General features: G+C 44.6%; 1 protein-coding gene across 2 annotated transcripts in view; it reads left to right on the top strand.

The window, feature by feature from the left end:
* Prkcq (protein kinase C theta) overlaps window positions 1-23766 on the top strand; it is a 76561-nt gene that overhangs the window by 3925 nt on the left and 48870 nt on the right. The window contains exon 1 of one of the 2 annotated variants that reach the window (XM_048367526.1): window positions 16871-16983. The exons of the other annotated variant lie outside the window; for it this stretch is intronic. The gene's annotated coding sequence lies outside the window, so the exon portion shown is untranslated. Of the gene's footprint in view, window positions 1-16870; window positions 16984-23766 lie in introns of those variants that run through there. 2 annotated transcript variants of the gene reach the window in all.

Below are 23766 nucleotides of genomic sequence, written 5' to 3'. Positions count from 1 at the left end.
TTATTAATTGTTCGACTATTTGGGAAAGATAGATCCTGTGGGAAAGAGTGTTGAATTCACATCCCTCATTTGCTATGAGGAAGGTAAACTTCAGTTACCTCATCTGCAGCCTAAAGGACTAGCTGGAGTGGGAGGAAATCGTGCCTATTATTTAGACCACAGAACGTGGTCTTTCAACATGAAGTTGGAAAAAAAAAAAAAAACATGGCCACCCATCCATCCAATGATGAGCATTTCCCCCCCTCCCCCCAAAGGGGAATCTGAGCCATGCCAGGGGATGTGCTTTTCTTTTCAAATCTGGTGTCACTGTCGCTGTGGAATCCATCGACTTTTCCCCAGGATCTATAAATAGGTTGATGAGTTGTACTGGAAAAAAAAGAAATTATGCAACCATGTAAATGTACCGTGTCATAAGTCCATGATTTCCACCTCAGATGGGCTGTCCAATTCCTCCAGCCCTCACACTTTTCCATGGCCACCTCTCTTCCTCTACACCAGCCATTCCAGAACCTTCTACCTCCTTTGTCCTTCCCCTCACCCTTACCAGCTTGACTGAGAAGTTTTCCAGGTGAGAAATCTCCCCAGCCTCGTGACCGCAGGACTCTGTGTCTGACTTTATCTGCATCCCACGCTCCCATCCTTCCCTGGGTTCACAACAGCAATGCGAAAATGCCTCACCTCCAGAAGGGTCCTGCCCTTCACCTCGCCCGCCATTGGTTCTGCCTTCTCATGAATCTCACTCCCTTGAGTATCTTCTCCCTCACCATCATTTTCCTTCTCTCCTCATTTCAGGCCCTGTTCTCACTACATTGGACCTGTTTAAAAATCCCTTCTTTCTTTGAGAAAAATAGAAAAGGCTATTCTTCTGTCCTACTTCCTCTCCTCTCTCCTCTTTGACCACCAAAATCCTTACACTATCCTCTGCTCTAACACCTCTGGTTCTTCATTCCACATCTCTTGACAGCAGGCTTTACCTCTGCTACTCTTCAGATTTCATCACACATACTCTCTTCCGTGCACACTCTTGCTGAGGTCCGCCCCTTTCTAACTGGACTTTCTGTGGCTCTGCTACTGGGCACTCCTGCACTCACAATGTCTCGTCTTCCTTCTTCCTTCGGCTCCCAGGCCCCCTCCCACCTCTCTTCCTTCCTCCAACTTGACACTCTGACTCATCCGCCATGACCCTGAAGGTTGGACCTTCCATTTTCTTTCTCTTGTGGGCCACTTCATCTCTTACTGACCCCAACAGCTGTCTCCTTGCTCACCTCAACCCAACCATTAGGGACCCAAATTCCTACCGATCCTCTTCTCTGAATAGTTTATAGATGCATCTAGTGCTGCACCCTTCGGCGTGCATGCGCCATCTTCCTGTTCCCGTTCTTTCCAGGATCCCTGCCTGTGCCCCTTTTCTGTAGTTGGCACAGCTATTACCTGTTGCAAGCCTAAAGTCTGGGTGGTCTTCCTTGACTCCTTTTCTTACATATTGATAGCTCAGCTAAACTAAGACCTAGTTGTTCACACCCGGATATCACTTGTTCTCTTGGTCTTTTTCCACCTTTCACTACCACCTCTACTCTGTTTAGGCCATCACCATTTCTCTTCTAGATCTCTGCCTGAACCGCCTTACTCGTCTCAGGAGGAAAGGCCCTTCCAAATCCCAGACTCAAGCTTTTGTCTTACATTCTCCCATGACTGCCCAGTGCCCTTGGGGTGAAGTCCAGCATCTTTAAGAAGGAGTAGAAGGGGTCCTAATCCTTTCTTCTCCATCCTCATCCTTCCAGACACAGACATCCCATTCCTCCAAGTCTGAGCCTCGCTGGGGTCCTCAGAGCCACTCCCCCCATCCCCCCACCCCATGTCTTCCTTTGGCTAATTCCTGTCTAAACTCAGGCCTTAAGCATCTCTTCCTAACATTTCCCCTGCTTCTACAGGTCAGGATTTGGTTTCCTTCTTCGTGTTCTCAAAGCAGCTCTCTGATCATCTGTGTCAAGTGCACAGCACACACAGTGTACTTCCTGCAGTAACCACCCTGTAGGTGTCAGCTGCAGTAGCACTTAGAATAGACACACCACCATTGGGTGTTCACGTCTCATCATCCAATGGGTCATGGCAGTGTTTTGAACACATTGTTCACACCTAATATTGCATCGAACACTTAGTAGGTATCACTAAACACTAGTAGAATAAATGAATACTCATAGCTTTTAGAATTTGTAATAGCTGAGGGACTTTAAATATCTGTACAAGCAGAATCATTATCATTGTGGGGGGGGGGGAAGACTTGCCTGTTAGCCTCTGGGATTCTTTCAATAAGTTCTACTAGAAATCAGAGGTAGAGATGATAGGCAACATTTACTGCCTGAAACTCTTTACTACTCTTAGTTATAACCGATATTTTATATTTCAAAGTTCTAGAAGGTGACCTGCTATAAGAAAAAGATGCCCTTGCCTCTTAAGTATCTTGTGATTTTCTTCCTCTGTCATCTTCATGGCCTCTCACTTTGCTGTAATATCTGTGATAAAGGGGAAAAAAAGATTAAGACTGTTCAAGAAATGGAAGGTCATAGTAAAATATTCTAAAATGTATGCTAGAAGCAAAAGGATGAAGTAATAAGAAATATAAGATGTATACACTGAAGACCCTGAAGTCATTTTAATAAAAAAAATTAAAGGATAGAAAATGGAGAAATAATTTTAATTAAACGATATAAAAAGCTTAAGGATTCTTCAGAATTAAATCACGGTTGCTTTAAAATTCATTACAGCAGTTGAGAGAAAGATAAAAAGTAAGTGAATAAGTTTTAGAACTGAGATAATAGCAGCTTACCAAAGATTAAAATAAGTGAGAGCATTCTCAAAAAAAGTTTTTAACCTATATTTTAATTAGGGATAAACTACATAAGGGCTGGCTGAAAGGTAAAACAATCAGAAATAGGAAAGTAAAGGAAAAAAAATCTTATGAAGAAATTTTAAAATGAATCCCAACAGTTAAAAAATACTATGAGTTCCTAACAGTACTAAGCCAGAGCTGAAACAATGTTAGAACCAGAGCTTAGATTTCTCATACCTCCAGAACTATCCCAACGATATTAACGGCACAATTTTCAAAAGGAAAAAGGCACAGGGACATTTCCCTTCTGGGAAGTGTTAGCACAGGGTCACGTAAGTCCAAGCAAATAGTGAGGCTCATCTTTGCCTGCAGAGCACATGGCTTACTGGGAAAGACTTTCCATGCCTCCTCTGCATGCTAACCTCCAATGCTAGCTCTTGGCTTTCTTTTGGGATTAGGAAATTTAATACCAGCCCCCATGTGCCAAATGTATCCCTGGCTGACTTTGTTCAGAAATTCCCCCGGTCAATCCACAACGCTACTTGCGTCTGTGTCATTAGCGATTCTTTTCAAAATATCCTGGTGTGTTATTCCGTTTCTGAGTCACTTGTAAGGTGTTTACCCTCCTCTTCTGTTTTCCCTGTCTCCTGGGACTTGCAGCTTCTCTCCAGCTCATTTACTGAAGCTCAATCATGATATTTTATTTTAATTATTGCCTCATGAGCAGGCTTGTCTCACAGTGCCTGTTTCTTTTCCTCTCTCTGACTCTCGCCCCAGAGCTCAGATTGGCAAATGCACTTTATTTTCCTTTAGGTGACAATGTGTAGTTTGCAAAACATGGATAACCCATTTCCAAGGCCTAATAAGCCCTTAGCTCTCCAGGTTGTGTCCCATTTTCTCAAGGTGGGTTTTAGGGAATCTGTCTGAAATGTGGTCTTTTTAGGAGGGAGGGCTCAAGTTCACGGAGACCTTTGTTTGTCCATTGGCTATGGGGAAACACTCCATCCCCGCTTTCGAGGTGAAACCTGGACACTTCATCCCTCCAAGCCCTTGCCGCTGATTGCTCTTCAGGTCCCTTGCAGTGGCCAGGGACATTTGCAAGTTGTCCCAAGAGGGAATTAGGGATTCCAGTCAGATTGCCCCTTTTAGAAAAAAGAAAGAGAGCTTGGTGAATCCTGTTGCTTCATTCACCTGCCTTGATCCTACCAAACCATAATCATGCCAATCTTTCAGAGCCGCTTAACACTGAAGGTAGATAGCAAAAGTCATAGAACTATGACAGAAAGAAACATTGTTACCAATGTTACCATACTAGATGAGTTAGGCAAGAAGATTCCCAAGGCTTTCTCCTGACCTTAATAGTGAGTTGTTGTTTCAAGGATCCCTCATTCCAGGGCAGACCAGGATTTCACCTGAACAGATGGAGTGACATTTCAAGGACCCTGGGCAGTGGTTAATCTGTCCCATTGTAACTATTGATATAGATTATGAAATGTAATCAACAGTGGCAGGTGTAACCCTTCACCACATGTAGTCATTCAAACATTTACTACAATTGGCTTTGATTTTGGAAACTGGAACATAATAGCACAGCAAAAAATGGTGGTACTGATCTCTCAACTGTATCAGTGGTGATGGCAACACAAAAGATATTATAATAAGCAAATTTCTCAAAAAAAAAGAAGACAAGGGCTGGGGATATAGCCTAGTGGCAAGAGTGCCTGCCTCGGATACACGAGGCCCTAGGTTCGATTCCCCAGCACCACATATACAGAAAACAGCCAGAAGCGGCGCTGTGGCTCAAGTGGCAGAGTGCTAGCCTTGAGCGGGAAGAAGCCAGGGACAATGCTCAGGCCCTGAGTCCAAGGCCCAGGACTGGCCAAAAAAAAAAGAAGACAAGTTCATTCTCTCTCTCTGGACTTTATTTCTGGAAGAAGAGACAACAATAATTAATAGATAGATGGGATTTTCTCTAAGACTGGAGACTTTTCATTCTTCTTTTCAAAAAAGAAAAGTAAATCAGTGTTCATTTTATTTAGGACATATTCAGGCTGTGCAAAGGGGCTAATAGTAAGAGTAGGCATAAATGAACTCCTTCATAAGAACCTAAATTACCCTACCTTTTAAGTACAAATAAGCCCTTCCTACATAATTTTATGAAAAAAAATCTTTCACTGTTGATGAGATTAACTCTGTGAAAATACCTTGTAGAATTTTAGCTTCTAGATCAGAGGCTGCTTGAGTATTTGCCAAAGGCACGGCATACAGCCCTTCAATATTCCTCCCTTCATTCCAAAGAGAGCAAGATTTCACTTCTGAGCCACTTTCCTAGCTCCTAGTCATTGAGATATTTTAATATTTATAGTCTACTTGAAATCTGTGACTAACAGTGCTTTAGGAAAGTAAAGTATCTGAACCAAGAGGCAAAGGCTTCTTCAAAAAGTTTAATTAAAATGAAACAAATACAACTTACTTGACCAAAAAGGCTAATATTGCCAAGCATAAATTAGCACATCGTTTTAGAAATTAATGAAGTAAAACTCATCCTTTAACAGTTTCTCATAGCTGGAGGTGACGGAGAGAAATGTCAACACAAAGTGTGGCATTTGAATTTCATTATCGCGATAGAAGCGGAAGGCAAAAAGCAACCCCCTTTCTTTTGAAGAACAGACCTGAGGAATTCAGAACAGAGAGAATATATTCATGTACCGTTATAGCACGAGAGACTTAGCCATACAGCTAAAGAACTATCAAAGAAACATTCTGCAAGTTCAGGAAAATGAAACACTTATTTGTTTGGCTATGTGTCTTAAAACCAGTAGGAAAAGTTCAGCACAAATTCCAAGGGCTTTTTTTTTTTTGCAAAGACGCAACCAGAGGATTACATTCTCAAAGAATTCCTTTCTAAAAAGCTTAAGGCCTAATCAGTTAAATGTGACATGGGCTTCGAAGGGGATTTGGTATCAGGTAATCAAGAATGAAGTTCAAGTTGATATCTGTTGACGTTGAACGGATGTGATTCCTCCGAAATTGTCAGGGGTGCGGTTTGTTCTTTATCTGACATGTATGTGGCCCTGCGTATTTAGTCTAGATATCAATCAAACTCAGCCCAAACATAAGCAGCTTAAAATAACCCTGTTTTATGTTCTCATGATGCTGTGGGTGAGGAATAATTTGGGGTCGCTCTGGCTTGGCGATTCTGCCCCTCACGACGCCCGTAAGGTCCACGGCCACACCTGAAATGACATCACTCACCTCAATGTCCTAAAGACCAACGGAAGCAATTATAGGGCCACTCACTAGGCAGGTGCAGGACACCCGGAGTGTCACTTCAGAAGAGCAGGTGGGCCCGGCCGGGTCGGGCCAGGCACCCATAGAAGCACTGGCTAGCACGAACTTTTAAATAGTTACCTACAGAATAGAATCCAGACTTTTTGCCAGGGGTTGGTAGGCCCTTCCTGCTCTTTACTCTGCCTGTCTCGAAATGTCCTCCAAATGACCTTTGTGTCAGCACAGTTCCCTACTGAGTCACACAGGACTGTGGCACTCACCTGACTGTCACTTCACTATCCATCCCCTGAGTTGTCGCCTCCCCTAGAAGGTTTCGTATAGGCTGCGTGGCTCCCGGTGTGCCTTGCTACCTGTACACTTAGATACTTCCGCTGCATCTCATCCGTGCTGTGTCACAGGCCCCTGGAGGGAGGGCTCTGTGTCTCTAGCTCCAACCTAGCTCTCACCTCTAGCAGAGAGGCCTACACACAACAAGGACTCAGGAAACACACACTGGATGTCAGTTTGGTGTAAGCAAATGACAGAGCGGTGGGAGGGAGAGATCAGAGAACCCCACACAGGAAGAAGGCGGGTGTGATGAATAAGAGAGTCAAGGCGGTGGATGTAGTACAATGTTGTAGTAGGGTAGAACAAGAGCTGGGCTTGACATAGGCAGAACAGCCAATGAGAATGCTCTGAGTAATGAAAGGCAGGAAATGAGGATACCAAGTCAAGTAGAAAAACAAGCTCAGCCTAAGGGATGCTGAGGACACCACGATGAAGGGCTAAGAGAGAAGCAAGAAAGACAAGGCAGGGTCTCCCACCACCAGGGCTGACCAGGCCGTGGGCTTTCATAGGGGAGGGAGTACAAGTGGGACATTCCAGGCCTGGGACTCCCAGGATACAAACAAGTAGGCCTGCGCCTCAAGTCAGCAGACAGCGCTCAGTCAGCTGACCGCCACGCGCCGACCACCAGCCGCGGAGGAGAGAGATTGGACAATGTGATGGAATTGCTTCTGAGAAGAGTTCCCAGCTGTGCAAAACCCAACGTGCGGCCATGTCTGCCTATTGAATCGCTTTACACAAGGCAAGTTGTGTCAAATCCACACACACACACACACACACACACACACACACACACACAGACTGCTGTAACTTCAAACAGCCACTAAGAAGAAATTTTATTTAATTAAAAGTGCAAAAGAAAATACAGCCAGATTAACATTCTTGAGTAATAACTTTGAGGTTTGAGGTTCAACTTTTACAGAACTGCTGGGGAATTAAAGAAGCAAATTAGTCTACCAAACTGTGACAGTCTTATTTTTAGTATTCGCTTGATGTAACTTTTTTAATTTGCATTTTAGCTAGTATATTTTCATATATATGAACAAATAGCTCCACATTTGTTTTCTAATCCCTCTTATGTCTATTGCTTGTGATTTAAGAGGTTCCTGAACCAGTAGATTCCAAAAGATATCCTCACTCAAGAAAGCATTTCTTTGGCCAGTAGTATAATTTTTGAAATCTTAGGAGATCTACACCTTGTTTTTGATTGGTTGGTTAACCCAAACAAAAACCATGAATACAAGGGACCCTCATCTTTGAGCAAACAGGCAGTTTTCAGAAAAGAAAAATATACATACTAGCACTAGAAATAAATGTTAAAAAAAAAAAGAGCAACTATCAAGGCTGAGAATATCCACAATATACTACCAAGAAGGTTGAAGTAAAGAATCCACAGTTAAATTGATAATTTAATTAATTAAGTTTAAAATAAATTAAATTTTGCCCTCATCATGTCTATTGAGCAGATGCCCACTGCCTCTGGGTTTAGAGGACTTCTACATTCGTTCCTAAATGAAGCTGGAAAAGGAGATTGCTTTTTTGCGAGTAACTTCTCTTTAATTTGGGGAGGGGTATGCAGAAGGCCTTTAAAACCCTGTTCCTCACCTAATCTCAAAATAGTCCAGAAAGTTCTTGCCACACTTTATTCTAATACCTGAAATTCTGCCAGCTAGGATTTTTAAGAGACATAGATCCTCTTCAAGGTTGCCAGTCGCACATTAGAGTGGCTTAATCAGTAACGAGAAGAAAATGGGAACCTTTTATGGGCCAAGGGTAGACTGGACTTATTCAGCTAACAAACAGTGATCAAGCACCTAAACATGTTGGACATTGCTCTGGCTATAGAGAAGAGAGAGGAGAAGAAAGGGGCCAGGCAGTAGCCCTTGGAAAACCTAATTTCATTTGTAGAGAAAGATGGTAACCACAGGGCTAAGATAACATCAGGACTAAGGTAATGTCAGGAGCTATGAAACTCAAACGTAGGGGGTGCCGAGGTCAAAAGAACGTGCAGAATGTGGCCCACTTCTAGGTCATCTATTCTCTGAATTTTTGGTTTTTTGGAATGTGAGGAAGAAAAAAAAAACCAACATCTCCTAGGTGCTTATGGCCACAGAATTCTGGTTTCGGGGTGACGGGGGACAAAACAAAAAGAAGGTTCAGATGAGTCATTAAACAATATTAAAAAAAAAGCCATAGTCTCCCTTCCCAGGACCCTAGGAAAGTGGAACTCGTGTCTTCTTCCCTTCTGTAGGTCTGGAGCCATGCCTGGCTTCGTCATGCTGTTCCTTTGCTAGTGGATGTGCGCCCAACCCTTCCTACACTGTTGTTGTATACCTGCTCCTAAGTGACTGCAATGCTAAGGACTCTGTGATGGATGATCTGTATTCATAATTAGGTCTACCCCTCTTCTTTTTAAATCCTTAAGGCTTCTTGCCTGTGCTTGAAGTTTTAGCAGCTAAACAAATGAGTAGAGGAAACCTCAGGGCCTGCCAAATGCTCACGCCTGCAGCCCACGACTAGAGCCTTGGCTTCCTGTGCCCTCTTGCCCTACCCAGGGCAGCTCTGAAGGGCTGGGCCTTGCCACGCGCCAGCATTCACCTGTCACGCTCCTCCCCCAGCATCTCACTGCGAAAGGAATACCCTGACTCAAAAACAGAAACAAGAAACAACTCCTCATTTCCTAGAAGAATCCCGCCCCCAGCCCCGCTCTGGTTCATTTTCTTATACCCTAAAGATAAAAACAGTATCTGAGAACTTACTCCCATCTTCCTACAACACAGCATAATAAAGGTAGTAAAAGATGGAATTAGATCCTTGCACTTCGCCTTCAGAATCTCTTAGTTCTCTTCTGTGTGTCAAGCTGACCTCACAAGGTTCCAGGAACACAGTCCCCGATAGGACTCTGTTCCAGGAAGCAGAAGCAACTCCCCCCCCCACCCCCAGCACCCAGTGTTCCAGAGGCTCGTGGAGCCCACCGGCATCTTGCTAGACCACAGCAACTTCTCAGCTCTTCCTCCCAGACCCATGGTGTTTGCTTACTCAACCATCAGCTGAAGTTATTTACCTTGTCTCTTTTATCTCACAGTTGGGATTGTATTTTATCGAAGTCATCTCCACTTTAGTTGAGCTAAGGCTGTGGTTTTGCAAATTAAATCAGTTGTGGGTTTCTGCATATATCCTCTCCATGTGTTTACTAGGGCTTTAAAAAGAAATCATGTCTGTTTTCATTTTACAGTTGTGTGAGGGAAGATTTGTTTTGCTTAAGGTTCTTTTAAACCAATTCAAGGCTATTAAGCAGGACATACATCTTAAGAAACCAAAACATTTTAAAACATTTTGCCTTGCTTAAAATATATCTTTTTCCACAATTGCATGCCCTTAATGCTTGAAAGTTGGTGTGTAATGGCAAGATCGTGTGGTTCTGTTTTATACTTCAGGCAAAGGAGTCTTGTACTTCAAAACAGTGTTTAATAAAGGTGAAGTAGAAGCCAGGCGCTGGTGGCTCATGCCTGTAATCCTAGCTACTCAGGAATCTGAGATCTGAGAATCACAGTTCAAAGTCAGCATGGGGAAGGAAAGTCCATAAGATTTCCAGTCAAGTGTCAAAAACAAAAGCTGGAAGTAGAGCTATGGCTCAAATGGTAGAATACAGCCTGGAGCAGAAAAACTCGCAGACAGCACTCAAGCCCTGAGTTCAAACCACAGGACTGGCATCAGAAGGAAAGGAAAGGAAAGGAAAGGAAAGGAAAGGAAAGGAAAGGAAAGGAAAGGAAAGGAAAGGAAAGGAAAGGAAAGGAAAGGAAAGGAAAGGAAAGGAAAGGAAAGGAAAGGAAAGGGGGAGGGAGGGAGGGAGGGAGGGAGGGAGGGAGGGAGGGAGGGAGGAAGGGAGGGAGCAACAGGGCCAAATGTAAAGGAAGAATAGGGTATGTGAAAGGCTAAGGGATGAGTGCCAACTAAAAGTCTAGTGCAATAGTCCAGATAATATGTCTAAAGTTCTCCGCCTAAAAGATAAAGAATGGTGACAAAATACAGCAGAAACCATCAGGTGAAATGCACGGACTTGGTGCTCCGGGACCTGCAGGAGGTGAGAGCAGAGGAGGACCGGGAGGGGATTCTACCATTTCTGGCTTGGAAGACTCCGTCGCCGTTGACTCCATTGATCAAGGCAGAAGAAAGAAAAGAAGCAGAGGCATTTGGAGAAAAAGCGGAACTCATAGCTTGCTTTCGTCATGTGAGGGGCTGGGAGCCCACTTGAACATGTCTCATACACAATTTAAAAATAAGAGCGTGGAGGAGACAAGTATATAGCTCAAGAAAAAAATTGTCCCTTCAAGATTATAACTAAATTGAGTATCACTAAAATGTTTGGAATGGATGACATTGGTCCAAACATTTGACTTAGGAAATAAGTATGAGAGTGTTCATAGCCCATGCCTTTTTGAGAGAAAAAGGTTGAACATCAATAGAACAGAATATTTATGATTTTACATATATTATATATACATATGCTTTATATATATGCATATAATATATGTATATATCTTGTATAAATATGTAATTTTTACCCAGTGGAGTATCAGTTCTCAAAGTGTGTTCCAGGGGACCCTGTGGCTCCTCAAGACCCTTTAGGGAGTTTGCAAAGTTGAAGCTAATTTCATAGTTCTGCCAACGTTGGCCTCTCCATTCCCCATTTATTCTCGACAGTAGGCATTTTTACAGCCTCCTGCTCCAATTGCAACAGACTGAATGCAAAAACTCAATAGGAGAAGCCTTTTGTCGTCTACCGAACCAGACATTAAACAGATTTGCAAAAGCGTCAGATAGTGTCCTTTTCCCCAAATATTCTTTTTGCTTTGGAAACCATGCTTGTGCGTCATAAAATGTGTGGCTTTTCTCAGCAAAAGACATAACGGATTTTTGTTATTAAGAATTATTTTAACTTTTCTCAGCCTCATTTTCTAATGTGATGAACACCAGTAGACATAAGACTAATAAATCAAAGCTCTTTTACACTCTTAATATTTAAGAGAGTAAAAGAAGCCTAAAAAAGAAAAAGATTAAGAACTGCCTTGTGCAGAAATGTGTAAAGTGAGATTACATGTCTCAACCAGAGCAAATTTTGCAAGCACAATAAATGGCACACAATAACAATCATTTATTTTGAGTTTTTAAGCCAAAAAAGGCTATATATATTTTTAGAAATGCATAGACATATATTACATATGTATAAAAATGGTGGGGATAACCAACTCCAAAATCTACATAATTCTTATTGTGGGTGGGAAAGAAAATACAACCTGGGGGGAGGGGCAGGGGAAGAAACTGGAGTCTCCAACGATATCAGTTACATTTTCTTTTTTTTTTTTAAGGTTAAATTATAGGCATGACAGTGTCCATTGGGGTCTTTTATATTGTGTATTCTTAAAAGTCATTTATTATTCAAATTAAAAATTAATTACTGTCACCAACTTCAAAATAAGAAAAGAACTTGTCCTTTAAAGGGGACAAAGATTTGAATAAGCATCTCTTCAGTGAAGATGTGCGAATGGCTTAAAAAGTACATGGAAAGATGTCCAATTCAGCAACCAGAAAATAAATGTAAATTAGGTCTACAATGCGATACCACTCCATGACCAGTATGATGGATGGCTGTTACCAGAAAAATAGACAACAGTGGGTATTGTCAAACAGTGGAGACTTCGTACACTGTTATTGGGAATGTGAAATGGTACCGTTGCCATGCCCAGCAGATCCACCGTACGATTCGACTTTTCAGTTTATAGCCAAAGGAAATGAAAGGACTTGACAAGATATTTGCATATCCCTCAGCACTTCTCATGGCAGACAAGACCACTACCCACTGACAAATGGGTGAACGCAACCTGGTATATACACGAAGTGGAGGTGTTGAAAAGGAGGGCCTGGGTGCTACTGTCCCTGAGCTTTTTCACTCAAGGCTAGGGCTCCACCGCGTGGAGCCACTTGTGGCTTCTCTTGATTCTGAGTAACGTGTTACAGATTCGAGTGTCATGGGCTTTCCGACCTGGGCTGGCTTTGAACTGCCCCGCTCTGCTCTTAGCCTCCTGCGTAGCTAGGATTACAGGTCTGAGCCGCCAGCGCCTTCTACTTCTTTTCCTAGCACCATGCCCACGTTTCCTTTCCCCAGCAGCTTCATCAAATGGCAGTGGATTCCTCTCCCCCAGGCTGGAAGAAGTTGGGGTGAAGCAATCCTTCTTCCCTCTTCCCCCTCTCATTGCTCTTTATATTCAAATGGGTTTATTCATTGTAACATGAAGAGAAGGAATATAAAAAAAAATACACCCCCGGGCCTGGAACACATCTGGATTATGTCTAGTATGTGATGTTATTTCCTCATTGCTCAATTTATAACTGTGAGTCCATGGATAATCTAATTTAACCCGTTCTTTCTGGTTGCTGTAGGAAAATAACCGTGACAGAAACTTTACCAGGTTAGCTGTTTTTGAGTGAAGAGTTCAGTAACAAAACGTTCACCGGCATCCATCTCCAGAATTGTCCCATCTTCCCAAACAGGGACTCTGTACCCATTAAACCCCAATTCCCTATTTCCCTTCTCACAACCCTGGGCCAACCACATTCCCCTCCAGCTCTCTAGGAATCTAACTACAGCAGGTACTTTGTTTAAATGAAATAGTACAATACTTGTTCCTTTTGCAACTGGCTTCATCTACTTAACTCAGTATCTTCATGGTTCATCTGTGTGGTAGTATGTGCTAGAATTTCATTCCTTCTTAAGGCTCAGTAATATTCTACTTTTATCTTTTCAGCCTCATTTGTTTCTACTATAGAACATATATAGTAGTCTATTTTCAGATGATGTTCTTGAAGACCTTGCAGGATCATAAACAATGAGAAACACACACACACCCAGCACAATAAATGCTCATTTAGCTCTCTTCCCTTCCCTTTCTAGATTATAAATTTCATGAGAACAGAACAAATTTACTTGCCTCATTTTCCTACTTCCTGATGTCACAATTAGTGAGTACCCGTGGTTGTGTTGAATTAGATAAGGAAATGCCCTTGTTTAGTAAATTACAGAGATCACTGCCAGAGTGCCAGCATTAAACAAATGATGGTCTTCACACACACACCAAGGAAAATTCCAGCAGTCCCTGTCTCTTGGCAAAGCAACGTGGGTAGAACACATCTAATGGTCAGATTTCCACTAGCTTAGGTAGGAAAGCAGCTTGCGGGGTTCTTAGATGAATTCAGTAACTACTGAGGCCAAGCACCCCAAATCAAACCCACAGGGTCTGTACCCAGATTTCCATTATGTTAATTTGTTATTTTCCTTGGCCTAAGTCAATTAGAGTTAATCACTGTAGGGTTAATTATATTATTGCTCCTTGCTGTGAATGGCAAACTCTGTGCTTTATTAAAATGGAAAATCGGTATTCTAGTCAGAAGGGTGGCTGAGTCGTTAAAGAGGCAATCTATCTGATACAGAACCTTGAAGGATGCTGATCTGGGTGGAAACAGAAAGCCATCCAGAACTTTCCATCGCAGATGTCTTAGTAGATTACGGTCAAAATGGTGACTCTGTGATCAACAGCTTTATTTCATTCAGATTGATTTTCCTCCACTAGTAGTTTGGCTGCAGTGAGATCGATGCCAAGAATCAATTTGCTTTACCTGGGAAGAAAATGGCCATGGTGGCTTGCTTGGAAACTGTCTGAAAATTCACTGCCTCTTGGTATTGAACTAGTCTCCTTCTCAGGACAGGGAGGGTTGGCACATGCTATCCTTGGCAGCCTGACAGTTGCCTTTGAAGAGTCTAAGTGACACCAGGCCTCCCTCGCCTCAGCCAGGAAGGGTGCACTTCAAGAACAAGTGACAAGCGGGGCATGGTGGTACAGCCATGTCAGCCTAGTACTGGGGAGGCTGAAGCAGGAAGATCCTGAGTTAGAGGCCAGACTGGGCTATGTGGGAAGTTCCAGAACAGCCCAAGCTACATAATGAGATCTTCTTTGGGATTAAAAAAAAAAAAAAAAAGCAAGTAACAGGAAAGAGTGTGGCCCATTCCAGATTTCCTTGAGGCACCTTCCTGACTGGGGTCCCTTCCAGGTCAGTCTTCAGCCCTGCTCCTCGTCTCTCTCTAGAGCAAAGCCCCGCAGGGCACGCAGGACCTTGTCAGTGAGCCTGTCTCGTCAGGGGGAACTGCGCTTGATCACCAGTGACAGTGTTTTTAATATCTGGAGGTGTGTGTTTGCTTTGCTAGTGTAACTGCAACACAGTGGTCAGTTTCTCCCGGATAGACAAAGGTGACAGGAATTAATGTTGGCTTTAAAATGATGCACACACTCTCATTCTACAAACTTCCTTCTAGCAAGGGCCTGGGTGCCAGAACAGGGCATTTTCAGACGCCTGGGCTCCACCTGTGTGACCTTTTCCTTTGTTTCTTTTTGTAAGTAAACATGGCAGGATGTGAGCGGGCCCATAACTGAACACACGGAAATGTGGGAGCTGCCTGGCTGGGGAAGAGCACAGCTTCACAGCCCAGCAGAGACGATTTCTGCCTCCTGCTACCTGCAGAAGAGCTGGGCCTGCCCGGAACATGCATCTAGCTTGGGACTTGGGACTTGCCTGGCGCGGGAAGCCCGTACTAGTTAAGGGCACATTGACAATGGAATTTTCTTCCAGCTTTAAGGCCATTGGAAGTCAAGTCAGAACAGAAATTATTCTATTCTGTTAGGCAAATAGAGTCCAGATTGTGACTTGGGCTTTACATTGTATTCTACTCTATGTTCTGTAACCCAGTGCATTCCTAGACGGCCTAGGAAGGGAATGATGGACTTAGCCGTGACAACCTCAGACTTCCTTTTCTTTTTCTCTTTTCCTTTTCTGGTAGCCCTGGGGTTTGATTGACAGATGCTCTACTGCTGAGCCATTCCCCCGGTCCTTTTGGTTCATCGCGTGTATATCAAACTGGGGACCAAACGCGGCTCCTCACCCTTGCGAGGCAGATGCTCTACCAAGTGAGCCACACCTTCAGCCTGTCTTCGCTGATTTTTTTTTCCGAGGTAGGACCTCACTTTATGCCAGAGACTGCCTGGCTTGTGATCTTCCTGCTTGTACTTTCCCATGTCATTGAGTCTAATAGGCAGGTGCCATGTGCCCAATTGTGCTAACCCTGTAGCTGGGATAAGAGGCCTTTGACTGCCACACGTTGGTTGAGATGGTACCTTGAAGACTTTTCTACCTAGGCTGGCCTCAAACAAAAATCCTCTGATCTCTGCCCTCCCACCACCCCAAGTGGCTAGGAGTATAGGTTTGAACCACCATACCCAGCTGCTCCTGTTATTTTTGAGATGGGAGTCTCGTTTCCTGCCTGTGCTAAACGGGACTGAGATCTACCTAGTGTACTTCCCTATACAGCTGGGATGAAAGGCCCGTGCCAACAGCCAGCTTTTCCTCTTGTGTCTGAATCTCGTGAACATTATTCCCAGGCTGGCCTAGAACTGCATCCCACATAATATATAATCCTCCGTGCTGGAAGTTAGTGTACCAAAAGGGGCAGGGAAGTGTAGCAGGTAATCCTGCCACTGTACTACGTTCAAATTCTGCCCTTGTCCCAGAAGGAAAACTAGTTCTTCTAGAATTGTAGATGCTCTATTGTAAGCTGTTTGTATGTCCAGCGTTCCTATTGCACTGTGTTGCTTCCGCTAAAATACATGTATTCCAAGAACAGTTTCAGTGTCCTATGTCCTACCTGTGCTTGCCTACAGTCCATATTCGATGAGTATTTCTAGTATGAATGTGGTTAGCGAACAGGAATCATTTCTAGATTGGTCCCGTCATGTGAGAACACACGGGTTATTTCCCCAACACGGAAGGCCAGTAGATTGGGCTCGGTGCAATGGGGAGTCCACCCGCCAAGTCAGGTACACCCTCGTGCATGGCAAGGCATTGAGACTAAACAGACTGCCGAGATGAACCTCTTCTCCCCATCTCGTAGGCAGAGAAGGTGAAGCTCCTGTGGGTTGAGTGACTCCCCCACCCCCAATTTAGCCAACTCCTTGTGGAACTTTCTGTTGGTTTCAGCCTTCATAGGAAAGCATGAGACATATCAACCATTAGAACCACAGTCCAGTTTCTGCAGCCCAGGCCATGGGAAAAAGAAGTGTGTGATCACTTCCCCTCACCTTCAGCCTCGTGGCGGAATCACTTTGGGCTCAGCACGTTAAGAAGTTTCTAGAGTCTTCAGATGCCACTCTCTCCCTACTAGAAGTCATTTCTGTGGAAAATGTCTCCAGTCCCAAAGCCGCCTGGTTCTTTGAGCTTACCAGTGGATCCGAGTACAGACTTCTGTGCATTCTCTTCAAATTCAACCCATCTGGTGGGGGGGGGGTCTCACCTAGGGCAGCCCCCCCAGTTGGGTCACTCTGCCATTCCTACCACAGTCAGCCTCCACCCTGGGTTTCTGCCTGCAGCCAGGGCAGGGGAAAAGAAACAGAAGAGGCCAGAGAGTTCCTGAGGTCCTCGTGCCCCTATAGGCGGTGAGTAAAATCCTCCTGCAGCCAACAATCTGTCCGCGGCCCCATCTTTTCCTTAGCCCGATTTACCCAGCCAGATGTGGCCTTTACGACCTCGCCCTTTACCCCCGCATCCTCAGTGAGCAATCCAGCCCTGCCGAGGAGGCCTCCGGGGCAGGGGGAGGCATGAGGAAGGGCGGAAGGGGAAGCAGAGAGGGCCCAGTGGGTCCTGATCTCCCTGGACACCCATCAGAAGGCAGGGTGTGGCTTCCTCCCTGGGAGCCCCGGGGTGGGAGTGTCTGTGGAGAGCCCCACAGAAGCCTAGGAGAATCACTGTGAAGGATGAAAGCCGCCTTTTCATCAGGCCTTCTCTGCAGTGAGGAGCGGCGGGAAGCCCGGACGTTTCTTCACAAAGGTCTCCACGCAGCTAGCCGGGTCAGATGCAATTGAAAGTAATTATGTATGGGTCCTCACTTAGCGTCTGGAGTGGCGCCGAGAACGGGAGGGGACCCAGCGACACCCCATCCTCAAGCTGCTTCTATGGCACTTGCGTCCTGTTCCCTCCGGGACTGGACAAATGGCGTTGCCTCTCTGAGCTTGGTTCCCTATTTGTAAACAATAGCAACAAAAACCAGACCTGGTTATCCTCTTGACTATGTGACAAGAGGCTGGTATTAAATGAAGTGGCAGGCGTTTTGAATAAAAGTCCAATCTTGGGAAGGTCCCCTTCATTTCTCTTAAAGGTAAACTGAGGTCCAGATATCGAAAATTCCTCACTGGCTTCCAATTCGTTGTTAGAACAAGGTGCAGCGTCCTTAAAAATAAATATAAAAGCAAAGCAAAACGTTCTCTAGCCTTCCTATGGACATTGCACATGCCCTCATGGCCAAGAACCCCTAGGATGGGAGAAGTTGAAGGCTGGGATGAGGAGGAGAGTGCAAGATGTCTTCGATTGTGCTGTTGGGAGGAAGAAAGGCTGTGCTAGCAACATTCAACACTTTCCTCAGTTGCAGTCCAAGGACACGTCCATCTGTCCTCTCTCCCCAGATTCCTTCCGGGGAAAACAAACATTTTTAAATCATTTAAACAAAGTTCCTCTTTTCCAGATTGTCCAGGTTTTTTTCCCCCAGCGGGATGACACAGGCTGGTCTTGTGTCTTCAGCTGTGACAACCCAAAACCTCATTTGATTGTCATTGTTCACCCCACCGCCACCCCAAGCCCCCAACCAGAGAATCAGCCAGAGGAAGAGGGGGGAAGGGAGGGAAGAGAAGGAGGAAGAGAAAGAGAGGGAGGAGGAGGAGGAGGACTTCTAGAGGATAATGTTAAAGAGTCTATTTCATGCCTAGGGTCTTTATCTTTCAGGAAACTCGTGTGGTTATAGTTTTCTTTCTTCAGTCTTCTGAGATGCACAGTTTGCTTGCCTGTAAGTTTGGCTGTTGTCACGAGAGTCCAAAGTAAGGGTAATCGAGAGTTGACATTTTTCCTCCATGGAAAGGTCCTAGATTCAAGTTGTCAAAGGTCACGGCCGAGGTCAGTGATTCAACACCATGACTTCCAGTGTCCCCGCTCTGCTTTCTCACCCTTCTGGTCTCCTGCTCTGAGCCGCCCTGTCCCTGTATATGCCACATCCTTCGTGGGATTCGTCTGTGACTCAGACCACCACTGTCTCTGCAGCTCACACATGGAGGGCTTCTTGTATGTCGTTGTTCTGTATAAAACCGTCGGTTCATGTAAGGACTACAGACTGCTGCTTCCGCCTGCTGTGGTGCTACTACTACATACTGTATTTTCTTTGAAATGTGTCACACATACACACACCCTCAGGAGGAAGTGGGAAAGCTGCAAAGCAGCACGCTTGAGCATAGGAGTGTTTTGCTACTGATGTACACGGCAGCACACACCCAAGTCAGGTTAACCGATCGTGTCTCTCCACTCATAGGATTAAAAAGGTGGGAAGATAGAGGCCAAGGTCTCAGAACCCCCCCTCCTTGATACCCTTGATACCCTCATCCCTCACTCCCATGGATTATCTAGAGCAGGGGTATCCACCAACCCAACACAGAGCTTCACAACATCATTAGCAAATGCTTACTGAGGAATGGACAAAAGTAAGTGTGTGTGTTGTTCATTTACTTGGCCAGTGCCGAGGAAAACTCCTATGGGATCGAAGATAGCTACTTTGGCCACCAAACACTGTTAAAAGCATTTGCTATGAATTAGTTTATTGAAAACAGACACAGTCTTTCAGGGGACCCCCTGACCCCTGAAGGGGGTCCACCCCACTCTCCGTCTTGCAGATGTGGGAACCTAGTCATAGAGAGAGTGAAGTCATGTTTCTATGACTGTAGACTGGATACGTGATAGTATTTGGCTTTTAGCTATGGCAGTCTCCTTTACAAACCCCGGGGGGTGCTTGTCTATGTCCGTCTGTATACGTCCAAGCAAACGATGGCAAACTGACATCAGCAAATCAATGTTATTATCCTTATATTATAAATGGGAAAGTGTAAGATCATGGATACCAAGTAGCACACCCATCTGCTGCCTAAGAAACAGATCTGTAAGTCACTGGAAAACTCCCTAGGATTCCTCCCAGGGCCACCGCCATTAAGATAGCTGAGGTAGCCAAGCAAGAAGCTGGGAGAAGAAAATACCCAGCTTGTGACCCACCATCCCCCAGGGCAACATTTAGATTTATAGCCCTGGGGAGTGCAGTTTCTTCACAAGGCTGCTTCATGGCCTCCAGTTAGAGCTCCCTCAAGGATACCAAACTGAAGAATCATCTGCCTGCAGATGGTGGAGAAAAGTCATTAGTGAGCATTTTCTTCTTTAAAAAAAGAAAAAATGTCTTTCCTGCTCAGGAACTTACAGCAAAAGCATCTGGAGTATCCCGTTAATGCTTTCCCATTTTTACTTTTGTCATCTTCTCCAATGATTAGGACACCTACTGGGTGATTTGCTTAGAAATGAAAAATTAGAAAGTCTTTAACTCCCATTTCCTGCCTGGGGAGCAGGAAGTTCTTCTCTCTCTCTCTCTCTCTCTCTCTCTCTCTCTCTCTCTCTCTCTCTCTCTCTCTCTCTCTCTCTCTCTCTCTCCCTCCTTCCCTCCCCTTCATTCCCTCCTCCCCTCCTCCCTTTCCCTCTCCCTTTCCCTCTCCTTCTCCTCTCCCCTTTCCCTCTTTCCCTCTCTGGCTGTGCAGTCTAGCTGAAGCCCTCCATTTCCTTTAACAATACACCTTCTCTCTCCCAGTTAAACATCTTGCTCTGCCACTTAAGAAAAAAAGAAAAGAGAAATGAAATGCAGTGAAGTTACTGTGACTACTCATACTTCGTATAGGGCAGGTGCTAAGGTGGCACCAAATGTACAGAAGAAAACTGTTACATTGGATAAGAATCATGTGATATGTTTTCATATAATAACTGCTATTGTTGTGTTTAAGGACACTGGTCAGTACACACAGAGAGGCACACACCATAGCCAGCTCCCAAGTTATTCAGTCACTTTAAAGGCAGTAGTTGGAGCTCTGAACATATTGGATTTGTGTAACAAATGCTGGGTTTCCAAGGCAGATAGCAATCCTCTGTAGCACTATAACAAGGGAGGAAGTTGGCCCCCGTGTAAATGTTGTTTCTGGGAATTCATGAGCTCTGTGGTAGATGATAAGGCTCTATCATATACGCATGAAATCTGCCCACATCATTGGCAGACACCTCACAGGGACTAGAAGTGTGGGAAGAGAAGGGGTGGGTGGGCCGTGAGATGTGAAAGCATGAAGGGTCCAGTCCCTCCGGGAGACTCTCCCCTCCTCTCCTCACTCCTCTTCCATCTTCGTGCCAGTTAGCACTGGTAGCATCATAGCTGAAGAGAAAATACATTAACATCTGCAGTCAGGACAGGCACAAGTGGCTCACACTCGTGAAACCTAGATATTCGGGAAGAAGAAATTGAGAAGCTAGAGAGAGGTCCAAAGCTAGCCTTGGCAACATGTTCACGAGACCTCATTTCAATTCATCGCTGGGTCTATTGTGGTTCCAGACCGTCTTGGGCAAAAAGTTTGAGACTCTCATAGGTCCTGCTATCTCCTTTATCTCTCACTTTCTTGGAGTGCAGCAATCATGCAAAAGACAAAAGCCCAGAATACACCTTGGAGGAAGAAGAGCGGGAGGGTGAGCCATTCCAGGTGTCCCCCCGCTGACGTCACAAAAGAGTGAACCCACCTGACACCCTGTGGGGTACAGATGAGCCACTTAACTGAGCAACAGTTCCAGTGGTTGGCACCACGCTGTGGGCGAATAAATGACTAGCATTTCAATTTCAGGGTCATTTGTTAAATTGCAAAAGATAAACAGAGAAAAGATGGGTAGGATACAGCTGTGAGCTTTCTATAACCCACAGCAGTAGCCTAAGTTCCCAGATTTCTATTTGGCTAAATCTTGGTAATGCCATGAGAGGAAATAATTATACCACTTTTTTTTAATCATGGGAAGATCTGGGATGCTTCAAGTGGTACAATGCCTGCCTAAGAAGAATAAGTCTCAGAATTCAAACCCTAGTACTATCAAACAGAACAAGGAAGCCGGGCACTGGTGGCTCACACCTGTAATCCTAGCTACTCAGGAGGCTGAGATCTGAGGATCATGGTTTGGAGCCAGCACAGGAAGTCCCCTGAAACTCTTATCTCTATTTAATCACTCAAACAAACAAACAAACAAAAAACAGAAGTAGTGCTGTGGCTCACTGGTAGAGCACTAGCCTTGAGCAAACAGAGGCTCTAGGACAGCGTCCAGACCATGAGTTCAAGTCCCACCACAACCAACAAAAGGGGGGAAAATGAGGAGCAAGAGCAAGGGAAGGGGTGACATTGTCAAAAAACAAATGTATTCTTTACCTGACTTAGATAACTGTCACCTTACTGTATATCACCTTCATAATAACAATAAAAACGTTTTAAAGAATGAGGAGAATGAGAAAAAGATGAAGGAGAGGAGAAGGAAACAGAAAAGGGAACAGAGGAAGAATAGGAGGAAATGGGGGGGGAGGCAGAAAGACAAAATCATGTAAATACTTTAGGGTGTAGCTTAATTTGCCAAAACGTTTTTTGAGCTAATGCTTCCCCAGTTTAGCTGAGCTGATGTAATTAGAAAACATTAAATGCAGTTTCTCCCTCACCCCCAAGTTTCCTAGTGACTTGTCTGTATTCTGTCTTCTACACAGTAGAGGATTTGATATAAGTGATGATGACTTTTTACACCTATAGTATTCTCCCCTGCCAGAGACTTCTCCAGGCAAATCATAGCAATTAATATGCAGTCCAATTTCAAAGGAAAGAAAGAAGTGTGCTCATTGTTGCACAGGAAGAAAAAGCCTGGTATCCTTTTCCAGCTGATATGCATATGTAGCACATTTACTGACTTTCCAGCTCTGTGAAGGTGAGCCTCATCAGATTCAGGTATGTGGACAACCCCAGCATCACCATGAAAGCATTCAGGTCAAGTGACTTGTGCAGGGTGAGTCAGCCCAGGTCAGTAAGTGAGTCCTCATCTCCAGTGAGTCAGGGGACCAGAACTCTCAGTTCCACTCAGTTCCTGGAACCTAAAGCACCCCAACTGAGCCATGGCCTGCATCGAAGCTGTGTGCCAAAGACACATGAGATCACACCTACAGGTGGAATCTTTGAGCTTGGAAGAGTAAGTCACGAATTGCAAGCACATGTTACGATGGTGTCTGAGAGCTGGAATAGCAGAAATGTGGATGATTCCGTGGATATTCATCAGGGTAAGTGCTAGCAGCGAGATGGCTGTATCTGAGGGTAGAGAGTACACTGTAGAAGATCTATGGGGGGTGTGGTGAGAGCTTGGGAGCAGAGCACAGATGAAGGCCACATAATTCAGCTACCTCGTGTCCCTGAAAGACTATTTCTACTCTTGTCCAATTTGGCAGAAATCAATAAAGTGAGGAAAAAGTCTATTAGGAAGTATATCAGGGTTGTGATACTATTAACTAAAATTTATTGCAAGTTTCCTGTAGGCCAGCTCCATTCTAAGTATCTTAGGTGTGTTTGCCCATTTAATCCTCATAGTCCTTTGAGACTACCAGCAGTAATACTAGCACTTTCCAAATGAGACAACGGGCTGACAGAGGTTAAGAACTCGAGTGGCTGAGCCCACGAGGGCATCCATCTTTCCTTACTGTCCTCGTGGTGGGATGTTTCCTTTGTGTGCCACTTCCTCTATCCCTGACTTGTTGCTTCGTTTGGTTATTGTATATCTCTGCAGGTAAAAGAAAAAAAAATAAGAGGATAAGAGGTATGTAAGAGGTTATTTCGCAAACTACCTCCCAAGTAAAAGCAATGCATTGAGCAGCTACCAGCTAGGAGACTTGGGGGTCAGCTGTGGAGAAGCACAGGAGATGACAAGATGGCCCTTGCTTCTGACATCCGGTCCTGGAAGATAGGCAAGACAGTCATGGGTCTATAAATAGTAAGGCTAGAGAAATTCGGCAATGTGAGCTCCAGTACTGCTTCTTCTCCCATCCCACGAGCCAACTGCCTGTCCAAGACAGTGGGGTAACAGAGGAAACCCTTCTTCTACCTTAAGGACAAGGGAATTAAGGCGCCCATTTGCTGTCACTCAGAGCAACTTTTGCTAACTTTATTGCAAGTGAGACCAGTAAGATTTCTATCTACAGTTTCCTGGAGCTTCTTTTGAGTTTGTGAAGCAGCTCAAGGATTAAGAAGGAGACAGTCTGGTGGGCTTCCACAAAGACCCCACGTATAATAGCAGAGACCTGGAGATATCAGTTCAGC

The sequence above is a fragment of the Perognathus longimembris genome, chromosome 18 (genome assembly GCF_023159225.1).
Source record: "Perognathus longimembris pacificus isolate PPM17 chromosome 18, ASM2315922v1, whole genome shotgun sequence".
Taxonomy (NCBI): domain Eukaryota; kingdom Metazoa; phylum Chordata; class Mammalia; order Rodentia; family Heteromyidae; genus Perognathus; species Perognathus longimembris.
The sequence above is the reverse complement of the archived record's forward strand: the minus strand, read 5'-3'. Positions and strand labels throughout refer to the sequence as shown.